Raw genomic sequence first — 15,812 nt, 5'->3', positions numbered from 1 at the left:
TTTTAATGATACTCTATTAATGACTAGAGGCCCAGTGCATGAAATTTGGGGGTGGGGGGTAGGGAGATAAGGTATCCCTCAGCCCATCCTGCACCCTTTCCATCTTGGACCACTCAAGTGATGTCCGACTGCCCATTTAGGGCCGATTCCACCAGGATTGGGCCTTAATGAGCAGTTAGATTCCTCTCACAATCCATGACTGCTGGCTCCCAACTGTTTGCCTGCCTGCCTTCCTGATTGCCCCTAACCACTTCTGCCTGCCAGCCTGATCACCCCTTAACCACTCCCCTGCCAGCCGATTGATGCCTAACTGCTCCCCTGCCAGCCTGTTTGTCCCTAATTGCCATCCTCTGCTGGCCAGGTCACCCCTAACTGCCCTCCCCTACAGTCCTGGTCATCCCCAATTGACCATCTTTGCAGGCCCGGTCACCCCCAACTTCCCTCCTCTGCTGGCCTGGTCACCACTAACTGCCCTCCCCTGCAGACTTGATCACCCCCAACTGCCCTTCCTTGCAGGTCTGGTCCCTCCCAACTGCCCTCCCCTGCTGGCCATCTTGTGGTGGCCATCTTGAGTCTACATGGGGGTAGCCATCTTTTGTGTTGGAGTGATGATCAATCTGCATATTTCTCTTTTATTAGATAGGATAGAGGCCTGGTGCATGGGTGGAGGCCAGCTGGTTTGCCCTGAAGGGTGTCCCGGATCAGAGTGGGGGTTCCCTTAGGGTGTGGGGCAGCCTAGGCGAGGGGCCTGTGGTGGTTTGCAGGCCAGCCACATCCCTCAGCAACCCAAGTGGATGCCCTGGTATCTGGGATTTATTTATCTTCTACAATTGAAACTTTGTAGCCTGGAGCAGAGCCACGAATCCTACTTACTCCATGGCAGCAGCCATTTCTGTTGGAATTTATTTATCTTTTATAATTGAAATTTTGTGAATTGAGTAGAGACCTGGGTCCACCAGGGTGTGTGGAAAGCTTGGCTTCCTCCATCGCTGGGGAAACCCAAGCCTTTCAGCTCACTCTGTGGATGTAGCCATCTATATTGGGTTAATTTGCATACTCACTCCTGATTGGCTTGTGGATGTAGCAGAGTGATGGTTAATTTGCATATCGCTCTTTTATTAGATAGAATACTCTTCCTATTTTTGGAATTATTCACAAATAACTTTAAATATAATTTATAACAGAAAAATATTAAAAAAACACCACACAATCATTGCCATACAATTTATAGAGAAATGTAAATACCACACAAGTAATTCACTTTCTGCTATGTTTTGTGTATTTATCCACAGTGCAGAAAGCAGCTGCCCCCACATGCATCTACAAAAACACTTAAAATAACAACAAAAATGTCTCTACCTAACAGTTGAAGTACATGATGACAAGGCACTGGTTCAACATAAGGCCATGTATAATTGGATGCTAATGTGTATATTAAAGTCAAATGCATGTATGCCATTCTCTCTCTAGTGCCCTAAGTCAAACTATAGCATTGATTGCTCTAATGGATCTACTTTGGAAGGAGTGCCTGGCAGTCATAGAATGGCTTGCCTCATTCTGCATTTCAAACAAAGTTACAGGTAATGACCAGAAAATAATGTTAACAGATTCAAATTTGCTACTGCTAGTTTTACTTTTGCCTATTACTTAAGCATGAATGAATCATAAAGAAAAGAATTAAGGGTTGGATAGCTTAAAACTAGATGAAAAAAGAAAGAAAGAAAGAAAAAGAAAGAAAGAAAGAAAGAAAGAAAGAAAGAAAGAAAGAAAGAAAGAAAGGGCACTCTAGGTTACCATAGCACCCCTAATTCTTAGACTTGATTTTCTTTGTGCTTAGAGAATAAATGTCACATTATGAAATGTATGCTTCTCTGCTAACATTTGTGAGTATTCTTTCCGTCCAATTCAGAACTATCATTACCAGGCACAATTCCCTCTGGGTGTCAGGGCAGTGTGCTTACTTGGAATTCTTCAATTAAGCATCTTAATTGGACCTACAAGGGCACTGGAATTTAGAATATGAAAGCAATGAAGCATTTGGGAATAAAAATCTCAAAATAACATTTAACCTAATTATTATCCATATTTCATTCTGAAAGTTACATCCAGGATACTATTTAATCAATCTGCGTAGTTTACTGAAACACACGTTAGAGGTGTCTAAAAGGCTCTTTACCCTTTAATGTGTCAGTTCAGCATTTTCCATTTCTCTAGAGATAATTGATGCCAATCCGATGTCCTTAAAAAAGTGCACAGAAAACAATCCCTTTTTTACATAAGGTCATGGGTGAATCTAAATGTCATAAGCTGATTTCCCCATTGATCAATTAAGGTGCTATTCTTGGCCCATTTAAAAAATATATATGCATAATGTTAACTTTCCAATATAATTTACATAATAAAGACATTGTAATACTTTGAATTCTCTATACTTTTAACATTTTGCATCAATGACATTACTGAACAGATTGCTTCAGAACAAATACTTGCTGAAATATTTGTCAGGTGAATGTACTTTGATTTTTGAGAAACCCCTGTCTATATACTTATGTATCAAATGTATTATTACCTAATGTATTTATACAGCTCACTGATGCTACTTTTTCCATAATTTAAAAAAAAATACAAATATGTTACATTATAGTTTATAATTTATATTTTCTAATCTGATAGGGGGGAAAAACATAGCTTACTTAAAGCCTTTTTAATTTTCAGCCTTTTTTATTTTATTCTTGACATTCATAGAAAAGGCACCACAAAAGTAGGAGAGGAAAAAGTGTTCCTCAACCTCCTTAGAGCTCCTGACTGGGTCTGAAAATTAAACTGACAATGACTAATTGACAGGAGAAAAGCATGCAAAGGTATCTAATATAAGTTCTGTGTGACATGGGAGCTTCATAAGGAAATGAAGACCCAGAGAAACAGAGCTGAGTCTGTCTGTGACAGGTTTGTGGAGAGTGGGAGGTCTTGCAGAAATGTGTGAGATTAGACACCACACAGTCAGGGTAGTGAACTGGGGGTAACTTAGCAAGGCCTTTGCTAGGATTCTTCTTAGCATCCTTTTGTCTTCAGAGATAACAATGCCCCATTCCCAGAGGAATAGGAAGGAAGAGCACCTCTGACCTGAGGAATTTCTAACTTAATATTTTAAGGGAAGGTGGAGGGGAAAGGTCAAAGTGCCTTTTCTGCTTGTGCTGTCAAATTCCTTCAGCTTAAAATAGTCAATATACCAAGGTGCCATATTTTGGGGAAGTGTGACCTGAACCCCATTACAAGTAACAACTCAGATTGCAATTGCACAGGAGCCATTTCATACAGGGCAGGATTCTGAAGTCAACAAGAATTTTCAAACTAGTCCTGCAACAAGTGTGGACAAGGTTGACCACATGATTTATTTCCTAACCCAGGTTGTTTTAGAGTGAAAATGTGTGCTGATACTAGTTACACAGCTAGCAAAGTTGTGAATCTGGAAGGAAATATGGTTACTCTAAGAGGAACAAATTGTTGATTGTGAATCAAAGTATGTGTTTGGTATGTGCAGAAACATTTCAAGTGGAATGAGCTTTTGAAGGGAGCTTATGAAAAGAGAAAAACTATATAGTGAAAAATCATTGTTTTCTACAGCTTTGAGACTTTATAACCAAGAGACATAAAATCACGACATTATATAAAATGATGAAAAACAATATACCATCTCTCATCACTCAATCAGTTCACAATATATTCTTATTTTAAAACTATTGTAGGAAAGAAAAAGATAGGAAACAATTCACCCAATTGTTTCATTTTCATAACTTTACAGATGGCACTGAGGAATAAATGGAATTATCATAAATATTTTGATTGTATAATGTAACCACTAACTGTGCATTCACAGATATTATATAAAAATAATGAAAGAAAATTTTCTTGAAAATCATAATTGTGATAATATAAATCAATTAGTAATATATAATAATGAAAGGGGAATATGCAAATTGACCAAACAGCTGTCCAGATGTCCTTCCTGATGATCTTCTGGACGAAGCCTGGGTTGCAGCCATGGGATCGAGGCAGCCACAGTGGCTGCAAGGGATTGAGGCAGCCGCCCTGGCTATGAAGGCCTACTCTTGCACGAATTTTGTGCATCAGGCCTCTAGTTATTTATACGTTTAAATCATCCTTTCTTGAGAAAAAAGTCACTAAACACCTTTGTGTCCAAAGCAAATAACAAAAGTTCATAATAATCTACCTAATCTCTTTAAGGTAAATAGACCACATAAAATAGTACCACAGAACATTGTAAATGAAATTGTTTACTTTAAAAAGCATACTTTAAAAATCCTTCCCACATCAAATACAATCTGCAAACACTGAATTTCTTAGAAATTCTGGTATCTTTTGGTAAAAACAAAAAGAAAAACAAAACAAAACAAAAAACACTTCTGTTTCTACCTACTCGTGAACAGCTAAAAATATGTGGACTCTTTAATTTTAAATATTAAGATAATTAGGTGGTCTTCAGTATTTTCCTGGGGGGAAAAAGAGATTTCACTAATTTTTTTTCATTTTATTTTAAAAAACCAGCATATCATGTGTTAATGCACAAACCTATTGAAATAACTGGACCGATATGGTGGCATACTCTTGTAACTCACACTACTATTACTGGCAGCAGCAAAACTGTGCCATACAACACAACAATCACTTTGCCAGGCACACGCTTTGGTCACAACCTGATTCCTCTCCCCTAAAAACATTAATTTCCAACACAGACAACAGAGGTCAACAGGAGAATCAGGAGGTGCATACCTTTCCGATTGTCCATTCTGTAACAAGTGTTGATAACTCGTGGCGAAGAAATGAAACTGAAAATGAGGTTTCAAAGTACTCTGCTTAACTGTAATTAAATGCAATAAATGGAGCCTTAATCTAGCAGGTGAAGTATTTTTCACAAGCATTGTACATCTCAGATGTTACATTCATTTATTGCTTTGATCTCATAAATTCCTAATGAATCCTTTCTAGGTAATTAAAGGCAAAAGTATATATTTTTTTTAATTCTTACTTTAAATAGTTAATCTTAACAGCAGTTATATCTTCCATTTCTGAAGTAAAATACATTTTTAATAACCACTAGGGCATGGTTTTCCCAAAACATATGTTATATTTGCTTGGAGGAGGTCAGCCACGCATTACCAACAAAAGTCAGCACTCCTTTTGTGGCTGATGTATTCCCCTTTGTGTTTACCTTCCAATGTCCATAGAAGAAAATTCACAGTACGTACAGTGCCTTTTCTCTAACTAAATCTGATCTATTTTTCTTAAGGAAAACATGGTTATTCTTTACAATGAGTTTTATGTGCTGGGCACCAGTGAAATGTGCAATGAACACACAGATGGTGGATTCCACTATCATGAAAACACTGAGTAGTTTGTAAAAGGTAAAGTGTAAGAGGTAGTGCAATGCTGTTTTCCCTAGATATATTCTGGTCTGCCTATTAAAGTGGGTACTTCAGGGCATATTCTGGCTATAATTTAATCACTTTTGGTAAATGAGTATCACTTACAGTAAATCTGATTGTTCTCTGCTCAGAAGGATTTCTGCAATCTTTTTATTTGCTGTCAGCTCCTTTTGAAAATAAATTTTTCCACTATTATATTTCCCTTAGAGTCACAATGATGCTCTACAGAGTTCTTTGTAAAAAGAAACATAAGCTAATTAAAATATGAGAATGTGCAGCTCATAACATAAAACCATAAGTGTTTGAGACCCTTTGACTATCTTCTGCAGTCACTAATTTCATAGTTTCTTATAAATCAAAACTTTTTCCAATGATTAAAGGATTGCAATTAAATATTACTTTTCTGGTGTCTTTTTTTTAACTTATAGTTTTTAAAATCTTCAAATATATGAAACGATACCAAAAATGTAAAAATCTACATATCCCTATCACATAATGCCAATTTTTTTTTCAATTTATAGCCCATCTCATCCCATTCAATATTATTTTGAATCCTGAACATCATATAATTTTATCCTTAAGTATTTCACATATATACATATACTAGAGGTCAGGTGCACTAATTCATGCACAGGTGGGGTCCCTTGGCCTGGCCAGTGATCAGAGCCAATTGAGGCCATCTCACCTAGTACTGATCAGGGCCGATGGGGGCCAGCCAGGAAGGGACCATGGGAGGTAGGCCAGCCAGCTGGGGAGGGTTCCAGGGGGTGACCATCCCTCTCACCCAGTCCCCATTGGCTGCAACCCAGCAGCAAGCTGGCCTGCCAATCAGATCATCTGCTCCCTGATGGTCAGTGCACAGCATAGAGACTGGTCAAGCAGTTGACCAGCAGTCCAAGGCTCAGTCGGACACTTAGCATATTACACTTTTATTATATAGGATAGTATTACCTCTTTCCCCCATTGACAAATTCTTAAGTATACAATACAATACTGTTAACTATAGGCTCTATGCTTATAATAGATCACCAGTATGACTGAAACATTGTACCCTTTGACTCACACCATACCTCCTTGTCTCCACCTCCTCAGCAGCCCCTGGCAACCATCAATCTACTCTCTGCTTATGTAAATTTAACTTCCTTAGATTCCTCACATAACTATTATCATACAGCATCTGTCCTTTACTATCTGATTTGTTTCACTTAGCATAATGTCCTCCTGGTTCATCTAAGTTGTTGGAAATGGCCAAACTTCCTGCCATCTTTATTAAGGCTGAATAATATTTAATTGTATGCACATGCCACATTTTCTTTATCCATTCACCCAATGATAGACATTTAGGTAGTTTCTACCTCTTAAGCATTGTAAACAATGCTACAATGAACATGCTATACAGATTCTTAAGTCTTTTTAAATGTATAGGTTTTCACTCCTCTCACATGCACACACTCTCTCTCTTCCTTGCAATTTATTTGCTAAAGCAACTAGATTTCTTGTACTATCCAATTGCCCATAGTCTGGAGAATACTGAAAGGTATCTGTATTTCCTGTAAATTGGAAATCGGATCTAGAGACTTAATCAAATTGAGGTTTAATACTTTTGGCAATAATACACCATGATGCTATTGTGAAGTACCCTAACAGTAGAAAAATTCACATTTTGACCATTGAAAGGTTGTGGTTAACAGCACAGACTCTGGAGGCTGACTATGTGGAAACTAATCTTTGTTTTGCCTCAGTGTAGTGGTGAAACCTAATAGCAAATGAATTAATCAGTACCTCACTTTCTTCACATTTGAAATGGGGATAATAAACATACCTAAGAAATGAAATTTCTGATAAATTAATTCAGATAAAACACTTCAAGTAATACTTGATATATATAAATTCTCAATATCCGATGTTAGCTATTATTACCTAATAGATAGAATTAACTGTAAGAAGAAATGTGCAGAAAATATTTGCAGCCATTTTTATCCACATAGCAGCTAAATTGACAAGTCTAAGATGAGCAGCTCTTCTATTCCTAATATAAAAGTTAAAATGTAAGTGGACTAAAAGGTCCAAATACATTAGGAAACTGGTAATGAAAGATGCAACCTTTTGCTGTTAGGTCAATGATTCAACACCCTACAGGTTACTGATGATTTAAAGAAATTGCTGCTCTCCGATTCTGTTAAATGTATTGTGCCCTTCCATATATGCCATTCTTGGCTCAACCTCAGAAAATAACCACAAGCATGATCAATTCATATGTTATTCTTAATTAAAAATAGTATGACAACATCTAGGGAATTCTTTTAGTTACGCAGAAGAAATGGGTTCATCTCTTGCTATACAGAGCAATAATTTGCAAATCAAGTTTTGTCTTTTAGAGATATGGCATAAATGTTTCACACCTTCAATCAGTGGTTTACAGACTTTCTAAGGGAGCAAAATCATTTAATATTCATTTTTCACATCACAATCTTGAGAATGGCTATTAACTAAGGACTTAGCAAGCATTAAGTTATAAAATCCATAAGATTGGAAAGTGGTGAAGATTTGAAGTCAGTTGAGCAATGGAAAATTTAGGCTGGGTAGTTAAGGAAACTGCCTATTAGCAAGAACTATTAGATAATGGAATGGTATTTTTCTTAAGCTCCATAAATTTCAAAAGTAAATTGGAAAACATATTGGAAGAAAATATTCCACCCCACCAGGGGAATAAATGAAATGGTCTTTCGTCTCCTGTTTCTATAAGCTGGTCTGCAAATTAGATGTATTAAAATTTGCCTACCCAAATCATGGTAAGTCCCACTTTAGGCTTAGTGTGAGTTTCACAGGGGAAAGTTCCATTTCCAAATCTTTAGCCAAAAGCTGAATAATACCAATATGGAAATTTGGAGCAAAATCAATTGTTAAAGTCAGATTATGAGATTTTAACTGCCATTCTATGTTATTTCCACTTGCCAGATCAACACCCAAGAGTCATTTTGACATTAAAAAAAAAAAATCCCAATTACACATCCAACTGCTGATTTACAAAGCAAAAGGCAACCTGTGATTTTGGCTTTAAAACCTAGCTTGCCTCAGGGATAGCTGGATGAAAGAAAGTCTAGCCTACTGTTTAAGGTCTAATATTCCCCCATTTCCATATCCCATTTAGGACGGGTAGATTTTAGTACTTCAGCTTAAACTGCATCACTTTATATAAGCATATAAGGTGCTGCAGTGGAGAAGGCAGCAAGCAGAATGGGATAATAAATGGCAGACAAGCAGAGAGGCTGCGGCTGCAGGTAGCCCTCTATGCCAATTGCCAAAGGAAAATGTCTGTGAATAGCGAACACATTTTTTTTTTTCATGAGCGAGGGATGAGAATTTAATAGTAAAACAGTAAATTGAGTGTCTGTCCTTTTACCTCTTACTAGAATTTCTTTGTTGTCCTTTGCATGGGGAAGGTTAACAGCTCAACCTAATTCTTCACTCCAAGGAACTTAACAGGCTGCCATTTGGTTAAGGTCTAATGGGCCTTCCGGGATTTGAGAGCTGAATGTGCTCTCACTGGAGCAGGCTGCTCCTCCGAGGGCCTGGAAAAGAATGTTTGCATTGGAGAGAAGGTGCCGCGGCTCCAACTGCTTTTCCACCTGCACAAACAGAACCTTTGGGGACAGTAGCAGCGCAGTTAACAGGGATCCCAGGAATGAGAAAGGTGTTAAAGTAGCTAGTTCTTCTGTTTGCCAAGGATTTTCCGGCCTTGATGTTTTTGGCAACGTTTGGAAATCTCCCACTTCTCTCACCCTGAGCTTTTCCCTTCTCATTTCTCAGGGACGGTTTTGAGAATTGGGCTGACTAGTCCAAACAGAAAGACAGAATTTTAAGAGGATGTGAGGGTCACACTCCGGGTTCCCCATATGGCTCCAGGAGGCATTTGGCTGCTGTGGAGGTTTGGGGGTTGGGGAAGGTGAACAGCAATAAAAGGATCAAGTTGCTAACAGCCTCAACCTCCTTATTGGAGAAGGGCACTCCTAAAACCTCTTGCTGACTAAATCAGGTGGAAAATTTCAAAACATTTACCCATTGAAAACGCCACTGATTTCACTCAGCAGACTCTGAAAGTCAAGTTCATATTTAACCATGTTAAATTGGTATAACATTCCTGGTGAGAGCACCTTATAAGCTATTTATTTTCTAAAATTTCCAGTGAAAAACCCATCTCATGTGTACTAGCCTGTTGTGATATAGTGATGCAGTCCTGTGTCTCAAAATATTACAAAAATGTTACTTTTGATTATGAAGCACACATATAATTATTTCCTTATGTTCATAAATTTTGTATTATAATAAAATATATACTTATAACATAAAATATGCCATTTTAATAATTTTAAGTGTCCAAATCAGTAGCATTAACTACATATACAATGTTGTGCAACTATCACCACTATTTCCAAAACTTTTTCATTACCCCAAACAGAAACTCTGTAAAAGAAATCTTTTTAAAGAAAGGTTTTTTTTGCTAACTTGACTATCATAAGTTGTGGTCTATGAAACCTCAAAGTAATCGTGATTAGCATCATGTAGGTATTTTCTAAAAAGGAATGAATTAGCCTAAAATAATTAATAGAAAAAATGCAAAACCACTGCCACTAAACCTGCTCTGTCCATATGGTAAATTTAATTAATTTCAACTATCTGATCAGACATTTTTGTAGAGTGTAGAATTTCAATGATTAATATTGATGACCTAAATAATCATACTAATGATTAAAAAATAGCTCAAACAAAATACATACAGGTCAATGGGGTGAGGGGACATCTGTAATACTTTCAACAAATAAAGACAAATTTTAAAATAAATAAATGGATTCACACACATCACAAAATAACTCAAACAATAAAATTAAACAAATAAAAGTTGGATGTGACACCAAAGGCTAAAAATGAAAAACTACAAAGAGAATCAAGGCATGATTAATGTATTTTATATGTATTTATAATATATAATATATATTAAATATCAAATGTATTTATACATATTTATAATATATAAAACTACTAATATATTTTTCTAATACATTAGTTTAGAAAAAATTAAATTAATGATTACATTTCAAAGAAAATTTAGATATGCTTTAGAAATAACTTTAGATAAGGATCCAGTATATAAGTTTAGGGAGTTCATATATAAAGTTATCTCAGCTGCTGATCAAAATTGCCCTGTCTTTCAAAAGCAAAAGTAAAATATGAAATATAGATTTACCAGTTTTAGGCACAGCTTCTCATTACAGTCAACTCTTGCTGATTGATTAGTAAATCCAATAAATGGCAATGACAATTTGAGAAGTAAATCCCTCCATCAAATCTTAAATCTTGTACATTGCATCTTTGAAGTTCACCCTTTCCTTTCAACGCCATGTCAGGTAAGTGCATCATTTATTTTAATCCTGTTCAAATGAATGGATGAACTTAAATAACAATGCAAGCCTTTTCCCACATTGTCTGTAATTCACTGTGAAGTGATAGCACTTTTAGGATTAAGATGTATACATTCTGATTCTCTGACTAGCTGTCCTTTCTTTGTGCACTATACTAATATGAATTTAAAGCACTAAGTCACATCTGCTTTCTAATACAAGTTTAGGGTTTTAAACAAAATCTACTAGAGCAGCCAACCAAGATGAATAGCTATTTTAAATAACTATAAATAACTATCATTTAGTGCTTCCTACTTAATCACTTGTGTTAGAGGAGTTATGGATAAAATAAATCTTGAAAATATTTTCATTTATTATCACATTGCAGCATTATAAATTTAAAAAGTTTAAAATACTACCAAAGAAAAAAAATATTTAAATTTTTATTTCACTTGATGTTTTCTGCATCTATCAATGAATTCATCCATTTCAAAAAATGTTATGTATTCAAAATAGATATTGTCAAAAGGTATGTATAAAAAGAAGTATGCTAGTCATTTATTTAGAATATATGGTAAGGAACAATGTAATATGGCCTTCTAAACATTGTTTTGTTTAAGAATAATTATACAAAGAAACCATGTTATGCAATATGGTTTCTATAATAGAAACTGTTCAAAAGAAAATATCGAAAGAAGAAAATTACCAACTAAAGATAATCATTCTTAAAACTTCAGAACATTTCTTCCCATTTTTATATCTTAAATGTTATTCATTTTTCCGAATTAAAAAATAATATATACCAGAATGTGAAAACTTGTATCAATCAATAGACACAAGTAAAATAATAAATATAATAAAATGTTTTTAAAACATGTATTTCAATCATCTAAAGATAATTGGTTGTAAATAAATTGGCATATGTTCTTTGAGTACATTTTGAATATTTATTTGTTTATCCTTTTCTCCATACATTTTCAGTAATAGTTTTGTTTTCCCCAAATTAAAAAAAAAAAAAAAAAGTAAATGCTCAATGCAGAAAAATTTGCCAGGGAGAGAAAAAAAAAAAAAAAAAAGGATGTAATAAAATCATCTATGACCTTAACCAAAAAAATGTACTGGTAATTTGTTCATGGACTACCAATATACTTTGAAGTCTACATGCTTCCATTATCTACAAATAGATGCTAACCTTTTTAATATGGTTCAGAATATCTCAAAGCAATATCTAAGGAAGAAAAATCAAAACTTATTTTGAGCCGGGACCGGTTTGGCTCAGTGGATAGAGCGTCGGCCTGCGGACTAAAGGGTCCCCGGTTCGATTCCGGTCAAGGGCATGTTCCTTGGTTGCGGGCACATCCCCAGTAGGGGGTGTGCAAGAGGCAGCTGATCGATGATTCTCTCTCATCGATGTTTCTAACTCTCTATCACTCTCTCTTCCTCTCTGTGAAAAATCAATAAAATATATATTTTTTTAAAAAAAAACTTATTTTGAAACTGTCAGGGCAAGGCATGATAAATTGTCGCTCTTTATCCTAACTATCAAGACCCTGCAATGTCTCGTACCCTGACAAACCATTTCCTATCCTCCCACCCACTTTCTACCCACCTCTTAGTAAGTCAGATCCCCTACTGTCCTTCATTTCCACTTTGCTGGTTCCATTCTTGCTACTCCCCATTATTTTTTTACCACCTTTGTTTTTGCTACTGTTTTAGTTGTTTAGCTGTTGCCATGTGTTTAATCAATCCAGCTTCTAATCTCCCTAAAGGTTTGGGCCAGAAGTCTCCCAAGGTGGAAGCTCTTTTTCTACAGCTCTGAAACCATATTCTCTGACATATATTTGAGACAGGGACTCAGATGCAGGGAAACTAGGAAGAGACTTCGTTATTAGAATAGATCAGGAGATGACAAGAAACAGGGGAGAGGTACCAAATTCCTGGAACCCGATTATAAAATCAGAAAAGGATCCATAACACTGATGACCTCTGCAGACAGACTGAGCTACTACTTTCAAGTTTTTCCTGGGGATGGGACTGATTTCTCATCAGGCCCCATGTTTCCCTGAGAGCCAGCCAAACATCCCCAGACTAGATTAAATGTGCTGGAAGATGAAAACAGGCACTGCATTACTCTGAAAGCTTAAGTCAGTGGAATAATGGGATGGATCCAGATTTTGTGAGGCCTGAAGTCTGTATAATTTGTTGGGCTCTAAAAAAATTATAATAATACAAAATTACAAAATCAGGTAATGAAGTGTTCATTGATTTAGAACAAGAACAGAAAGAAGAACAAAATATTGGAGATTCATATATGTTTATTTAGTTTTAGATGACTTCAGAAAAAAAATTACAAATTTTAGAAACTTTACAAAAACCCTATATTTCCTGATGGCGACCTGCCTCTGTTCTCCGCCTAGAACAGTCTACAACTCCCCGCACGCACAGGGGCATGTTCAAGTAAGTGGTGTAAAGCTGAAACTTGGTTAGAACATGGCAAATCTGCTTCTGGCTTTAATTGTAAAACTCCAGGCAATTGTAGCCAGATGGTAAGATCACTGTAGTGGGCAGGCAGTCCTCCCTAATTTCCTTGAAAGTGCACCAACCAGAATTCTCACTGAATGATATAATGGTATAAACAAAGTGCAATACTTTTTTAAAAAAAAGGACAGTTTAGCAGAGGAGGAGGCCTAAATAGAATTTGAGGGACATGTGTTAGGAGGGGAAGGGCCCTGAACAGCGCTTTAGATTTCAACATAGAGGCAGAGAGCATTCAAGATAGGAACAAAAACAAGTATGAGAGAACAGGGCACCCCAAGGAAGAGCAAGAATGTCAGGTGGGAGTTGGGCCTATGACGTGTGGGGGTTTGGAGTGAGAAAAATGGGTACAATAGATACCCTCGGGATTTCACAGGGTCTTGAGTGCTGTGTTAAAGAGTGGGCACAGAATTCAGATGGCAATCAGAACAACATAGAATAAAACAAAAGGTTTTCGTTTTGTTTGTTGGAAAGAAAATGAGAAGCCTTTAACGATATGCAGTTTATTCAGCAAATTATTAACTGAACAATCAGAGGGCTGCCAGAGGGTTTTATTGCTATAACAACTTCAATCACAGTAGGGAAAATTTTATATGTGTGTCATTGGAGAATGGATTATTTATTAAAGAAAAAGCGTCCGGTTTGGCTCAGTGGATAGAGCATCAGCCTGCAGACAGAGTCCAAGTTCCATTCCAGTCAAGGGCATGTACCTTGGTTGCAAGCAATTGCCCAGTAGGGGGCGTGCATGAGGCAAGTGATTGATGTTTCTCTCTCATTGATGTTTCTAACTCTCTATCCCTCTCCCTTCCTCTCTGTTAAAAAACCAATAAAATATTTTTTTAAAAAAAGAAAGAAAAGGAAAACCAACAGGTTTCTACCCATAAAGAAAAAGGCCTCTAAACTTGCAATGCATGTAAACTGAAGACACTAATGTTAAATTAAGTGTGTCCATAAAAGAGTTCTATGTAGAGGAGCTAAGAAGGCAAGTCCCAGGCTTACATCTTCTGAGTTTGAATTTTGACTCCCATCATTTACGTTGTGATTTTAGGCATGTTGCTCAGTGGTATGCCTCAGTTTTGTCAGTAAAATGGAGCCAGTAACATCTATTATACCTCGTGTTGCCGTGTTGAGGATCCACCGGCGGTGGAATATGGAAGCACTCAGCTGTGCTCAGCTTGGTTAATGTGGGCTACGTTAGCTGTAATTATATTATTTCTGTGCCTAGTTTAGTGTCACTTAGAATACTGAGACCATCTCCTTTCTTCAACTCAAGATGGAATCCCCTAGGTTCCATCTTGCTCTTCTTCGTTCAATCTCTAAAACATAGACAGAGAGCTTTCTGACGTTCACATCTGACTATTTCTGCCACAAACTCAGGACAAAGCCCACATTTCTTACATGGCCTGACCACTGACTATCTTTCCATCTTACTTTGTCACTCTCCACCTAATATTGTAAGACCCAGTCTTCCTGATTTCTAGGTCATTTGATTTCTGGCCTCTAGGGTTCCGTGCAAGTGGCCCCTCTACCTGGCTAGATCCTTCCCAACTATTAGCTCTTGGGTTAGTCGTCCCTTTCACTGGGAGCCTGACCTACTTACTGTTCACTAGTAAGCTGAATTTAGCTGCCCTGGCTAGGGAGTTCCCAGAGCACTTTCTTTTTATCTCGACCGTAGCCTTTAGCACACAGTATTGAAATTTCCTGCCTATAGATCTAGATTCTCCACAATGAGTTCCTTGGAGGCAGGAAGTATGCTGTTCACTTCTAGCAGCAGTTAGCACAATGAAACCTCGTGGAATAAATAATTAGCAGGAGGAGTGGTGGTTATCTCTGGGGAGGGGATGACTATTGACTGGAAAAGGGCAGGAGGAAACCTTCCGGCAGGATAAAAATCTATATCTTGATCTGAATGATGGTTACACGAGTATATACATGTGTAAACATTTATTGAGCTGAACTGTTGAAATTCTTATACTTTCTTTGCTTCATTTAAAACACTGTATTCCTCAATATTTAAAAAATGAAAAATGTGCAAAAAATGGCAAAACTCTTCTCTGCTATTAGAGATCAGAATTATGCTAGTATGATAGTAGAACTAATCTACTAGAAGGTCCCAATAAGCCCTAGTGACTGGGTATTTTCAGTTTATGGAAATCCATTGAGCTCTACACTGAGGATATGTGCACATTTGTGTTGGGATATTATACTTGTTAAAAGAGTAAGAATGAGTGAATAACAATAAACACATATGTTACATCAAACCTTCCCATTCATGACCAGAACAAGTCAGTTCCTCAAACTATGCTCCCTAGTCTCACATCAGTATGAACCAAAGAGAGATCACAAAACCCACATTTTCTCTCTACTGCATGACCCATCTGTATAGATGAATGTTTCTAAAACAGACTTGTGTTATGTAGAGGTGGTGTAGCAC

Source organism: Pipistrellus hanaki, assembly GCF_964339955.1.
Source record: "Pipistrellus hanaki genome assembly, chromosome: 4".
NCBI lineage: Eukaryota > Metazoa > Chordata > Mammalia > Chiroptera > Vespertilionidae > Pipistrellus > Pipistrellus hanaki.
The sequence above is the reverse complement of the archived record's forward strand: the minus strand, read 5'-3'. Positions refer to the sequence as shown.